The sequence below is a fragment of the Mastomys coucha genome, unplaced genomic scaffold (assembly GCF_008632895.1).
Source record: "Mastomys coucha isolate ucsf_1 unplaced genomic scaffold, UCSF_Mcou_1 pScaffold22, whole genome shotgun sequence".
Classification (NCBI taxonomy): Eukaryota; Metazoa; Chordata; class Mammalia; order Rodentia; family Muridae; genus Mastomys; species Mastomys coucha.
In genome coordinates this window covers 68,101,012-68,106,836 of record NW_022196905.1, presented here as the reverse complement: position 1 = coordinate 68,106,836, position 5,825 = coordinate 68,101,012, and the positions used below count along the sequence as shown (strand labels likewise).

Here is a 5,825-nt window from a genome sequence, read left to right as displayed (position 1 = left end):
TATATATATATATATATATAGTCTTCAGAGTCAAAGGGAACTCTGGGTGTCTCTGTGTTATGTGTGTGCATATCTAAAGCTGTGTACCCTGTGCCTAGTTCCCTTCAGACCAGACATATGGAGAAGGCCACTGTCCCCTGTGTCTACTCTATTCTTTTTCTTGGTAGGAGACCTGAGTTTAATGTCTTAGCAGGTCAGCCAGGTGGCTTAAACCTTTGTTTGGCCACATGACCAAGTATGTATGGCAGGAAAACAAGGGAAGTGCATCTGTGACTCTCCTAGAAGGAAACAACTAGCTTTGGCCCCTCCCTCCTTTGGGCTAGAAGGTGAGTCTGGGGAGCTTGCTAAAGCTGTCTGCTTGTGGACAAAGGGTCAGCCCAAGGGACTGGGGAGATGGCTCAGTGACCAAGAGCACCGGCTGCGCAATCACAGGGACCAGGGTTCAGATGCCAACACCAGTGTAACAAGCTTGGTGTCCTCAGTGTGTCTGGGACCCCAGCTCCAAGCAGGACAGAGACAGGAGGATCTCTGGAGCCTGCCAACTTCCAGCTTACCTGAGAAAACATAAGTCCCAAGCTTGGGGAGAGACCCTGCCTCAAAAGAAAAGAGGTGGGTGATAGAGGAGACCTGGTACACTCATCTGGCCAATCTGAGTGTGCACAAGTTTACACCTTGACACACTCGTGTGCATACTCACAGAGACACGGACACACACAAACAAATAAATAAATCCTGTTTTTAAAAGTGGTGGCGCACGCCTTTAATCCCAACACTTGGGAGGCAGAGGCAGGAGGATTTCTGAGTCCGAGGCCAGCCTGATCTACAGAGTGAGTTCCAGGACAGCCGGGGCTTTACAGAGAAAACCAAAAAAAAAAAAAAAAAGTGCTACCCAAACAGACAGCCGACAAACATGACAGGAGAAACCTGAATCTCTAAGAGTCCTTAGTTCAGAGCCAGAAGCCTAGAGTCCCTTATTTCCAGACTATCACATAAGCAGCCATGGGGTTCTATCGGATCTGTGCTACAGTATCTGGGGATGCTTCCATTACAGCAGATGATCCTAGGTTCGACTAGCACATGTCTGCCTTAGTGAAAGTGCTGTCTGACATCCAGTGTGACACCAACCCCAGAACCGTTCTGACTGAATGTTAGACCCCCCCAAGTGGCTCCCACATATCCTCCTTCTAGATCACTGGAGACCTTACTCTTCTTTTTGTTGTTGCCAAGGTCATGAAGTTGAAGACTTGATGGATGGCTATCTGCTTCCAATGAATCCCCGTCGCATCTTCAGATTAGGGCTAAAGTCCAGGAGGTGGCAGAAACGCCTCCCCACCCCGTCGTTTGCCAGCTGGAGTCATTCTGCAAGTTACTAACCACCCTGGCACCTGGTGCCTTGTATGTCAGGTGGGGGTGGCCACACCTGTGCCTGCCTGCTCCACAGGTGGTGTGGAGAGAACCAGACTCGCCGAGATGAGTCACAAACTTACATACTCTGCCTAGCCAGGAACCGGCTCTTGACAGACTTCTGGGACCCTGTTTCTAAGGTACCTTTTCCACTGAGAAGCCTAAAAGTTTAGCATAGCATGAAAGCTATGAGCAGGGTATGAGCAGGGGGGCAGTACCCAGTTGGTATCTCGGCTAAATAGTAAGGCCAACAGGGGGTACAGGAGCCCTTGTCTCCAAAAGAAAAAGATTGCTTTTACTGGATGACGCATGCACACTTCGTACAGTTGCTCTGAACATCTCAGAATCTACCAAGCATTGCACTTGCTTGGTAGATATTAACTTATCCATGAATACTTAACTGTTGAGAGACAAGATGAAAGCTACAAGCAAGCAAGGGAATCTCCACTCACCCTTCCCACCACCCATTCCCACTCTTCCTTTGAGCCCATTCCAGGGAGTCACGGGAGGGACAAGGTTTTGCACCGGAAGTCACAGAGCCAAAGTCACCCAGACTGTCTGCTAACCCTTTTCCCAAGGTGCCCCGCTCTTTGCTTGCTCTCCAGCTCGTTCATTTCAGCTCCGAAGCTTTTACATAAACGCTGACTCCCCTTGCCCTGATTACCCCTTTAATCAAATCCACTCTTTTCCCACCTCCTTGATCTCTCCTCTCAAATACAGTCGCTAATGATGTGTGCATGTGCCAGACTTGAACAAATGTTGAGCTGCGAACGACTGCGCCTGTTAATTCTATCCTCGGCTCACACGGGTGGGATCCTCGAATGCTGGCAGATGCTGCCTCCCTGGGGCTTCTGCGCCCAGTCACCCGCTTTCTTGGTGAGGAAGGGCGGGGGGACATTTCTTTCGTGAATGCCATTTGAATAAAATTTATTGTGCTCCAAGAAAGATGAGGAAGCACAGAGAGGTACTGATGGACAGTAACATAAATGAACGGAGATGAGTGACGAGCGTAAGCACTCGGTAAATGACAGCAACGCGGAATCAAATCCCTCCGCAGTATCAAATCCCTCCGCAGTGAAACCAACTCCTTCTACACAGCCAGGGTGTCCAACGGGGTCCCTCGCACAGTCCAGATGAATCATTACAAGAAAGCAAACAGTCCAACAAGCCACAGCCGTTGAAAAGTCAGGGCATCACAAACAACTCCTTGACTCTGAATCCAGACTCCACTCTTGAGCGAGTGACTCAGTGGTCTGTGTAAAGGTGGAAGTCTGGCAACACTTTATCTGTTGGTGAGCTGTAGGTATCCGACGAGTTATTTAAAAACAAAAACAAAAACAAAACAAAACATCCCCGGTGCTTGGTAAGTGCCACATTGACCTTGTTGCCTTTGTGGCAATGATTGTGAATTTCACTGTCTGCCGGGTTCCCAGCTGACTCTGCCCTTGACTTCTCTTTGCTCCACCAATGACCATGGAATCTGGGTTTTATATAACTTTATATTTCTCGTTAACCATCAGAGAGGGTGATCATATTGGCCACTTCCACCTGTCGGCAGGAGGCTCTTCCACTAATGGCTCCCATGGCTACCAAAGCAACGTTTTCCCTTGCCAGACTTAGTTCCTTTTCAGTCTGAAGAATCACCTCTTCTACTTTGCCACCCTGAAGCATGCTTTCTAATTTTTTAACATCTGGTTCCACTTTGACCATACCCAGCTTCTCGGAAGTAATTTGTGTTATGTATTTCCTACAAGCTGCATTTTTAGGGAAGTACTCCAGAAGATCAAAAAACTTTCTATACAATATTGTATCCTCTTGTGGGAAGTGTCTCACATAGCCAATCCCACCAGGCCAGTGGTATTATTCTTCAGCAAGCCCTCCATGACAGCATCTGGAGCCTGCAGCACAGGACCTTTTTTTTTAACGTCATTTTCTCCTCTAAAACTTCTCAATAGATATAGATATAAATATAGATAAAGATATAGATATAGATAGGATATATATGAGAATATATTCTCATATATATTGAGAAGGTTTAGAGGAGAAAATAATGTAAATATATATATGTATATATATATGAGAGAACATATTCTCATATATTCTATATATGAAGAGAGACAGAAAAGGTTTGGAGGATAGAATGATGTAATTATATTATGATTTACACTATATAGTATAATTATATTATTATATTACTATAATATATATATATATATATATTCCCTTACTCTCTTTTAAATTCACAGCCTCCTTTTTTCTTTAAGTGCTGTTACATACATACCTGTTGTATACATAAATACAACCTGCCCAGTCTGTATAATGTTACATGTATGTATGTTTTCAGGCCTGACCACTGGGTATTGAATAACCAGTTGGTGTCCTCTTCTGTAGGACAAGCTACTTCTCCTGATCTCAGCATTCCTTGGTTGCCTGTGGTTCTTTGTGTATGGTTTAGGTCCTGCTCTGTGACAGCATATCTGTTGGTTCCATCCTTCTTGTTCAGGTTAGGTTCAGGTGGCTTTGTTGGTGATACTTTATGGGTGTGGCTTCTATAGCTATACATCTAACAAAAAAAAATATCCAGAGCATATAAAGAACAATAACAAAAAAGAGTCAAAGCAAACAAATAGCCCATTCAAAACCTGGGCCTGGAGTATTTAACAGAGAGTTCTTAAAAGAATTAAAAAGCTGTTAAGAAATATTTCAAAATATGTTCATCATCCCTACAAATTAGGGAATGCAAATCAAACAGCTTTGAAATCTCATCTTGCCCCAGTCAGACAGATAAATATCAACAAAACAACAGACAACAAGTGCTGGGTGTATAGGGGGAAGAGAACCCTTCCTCATTGCTGGTGGAACTGCAAACTAGTCCAAGTACTCTGGATATCAGTGTGGAAAATATTTAAAAAGCCAAAACTATGACCATAGGACCCAGCTATACCACTCCCTGACACATGCCCAAGGGACTCTGCATCCTGCATACATATATGCTCAGCCATGTTTACTGCAGCTCTGGTCACAATGGCTAGAAAATGAAACAACATAAATGTCCTCCACCTGGCAAACAGATAATGAAAATGTGAAATATATACCCTGTGGAATATTATTCAGCTATAAAGAAAAATAAGATTGTGAAATTTGCAAATTTGTAAATGAGTGGAACTAGGAAAGGTTGCATTGGATAAGTGTCTTAGTTAGGGTTTTACTGCTGTGAGCAAAAACTATGACCAAAGCAACTCTTATAAGGACAACATTTAATTGGGGCTGGCTTACAGGTTCAGAGGTTCAGTCCAGTATCATCACGGCAGGAGCATGACAGCATCCAGGCAGGCATGGTGCAGGCAGAGCTAAAAGTTCTACATCTTCATCTGAAGGCTGCTAGCAGAATACTGGTTTCCAGGTGGCAAGGAGTAGGGTCTTAAAGCTCACACTCACAGTGACATATCCACTCCAACAAGGCCACACCTCCATATATTGCCACTCCCTGGGCCAAGTATATACAAACCATTACAGTAAGGTAACCCAGACCCAGAAGGACAAATATTTGTCCTTATACCCATAGATAAGTGTGGCCCTCATCATTCATCAAGGAAAAATGTCTCTTTGCAATCATTATAGAAAACCTCAATCCATCAAAATGCTGAGATTTGGAGCCCAATCCAAATGGATAACAGCACTCCCATACCTAAGGCTTGGGGAACATGGCAGAAGAAGGGCTAGAAAGGCTGTAAGAGCCAGAATATCAGGGAGTTTGCAGGGAGATGCCATGCAGTTCTAGAGTGGGGAATGGATGGAAGGCCTTGGGGCTGTCTTCCAGGTCTACTTGAGTTTCTGACTTTGCGTTTATCCTTATTTAGGTCGTTTACAAATATCTTCAGTTTTATTATTATTTATTTTGATTATATGTAGAAGTCACAGGTGGTGGCTCAGACCTGGACTCCAAGCACTCAGAAAACTAAGCCAGGAAGATTACCATAAATTCAAGGTCAGCCTGGGCTATGTTAAGCTCTAGGCTAGCCTGGCCTACAGAGTGAAACCCCATCTCAAATCCATCCCCAAGCCTTGTGTAGAAAAAAAAATGCAATACAAGAAATAAATGTTCCAAAGTGTAGTGGTTATTTGAAGGACAAGACTTTATTAATTTTTGTCTTTTTTGACTGATCAAAATTGTGTTTTAATACGAGCACAGCCAAGGACTTTCTGAATGAGACACCAGATAGTTCAGGAAGTAATATAAAGAACTGACAAATGGGATTTCATGAAACTAAAAAGCTTCTGCACAGCAAAGAAAATAATTCTCAGAATAGAGATGAACCACAGAACAGGGGAAAAAATCACTGCCAGTTACTCTTCCAAGAGGGGATTGCTATCCAGAACATATAAAGGACTCAAAGTAATACCAAAAGAAAGAATAATCC

At 43.7% G+C, this 5,825-nt stretch overlaps 1 pseudogene; it reads right to left on the bottom strand.

Moving 5' to 3' along the window:
* Positions 1 to 2,933: 2,933 nt before the first annotated feature.
* On the bottom strand, positions 2,934 to 3,287 carry LOC116070650 (annotated as a pseudogene).
* Between the last annotated feature and the right edge of the window lie 2,538 nt (positions 3,288 to 5,825).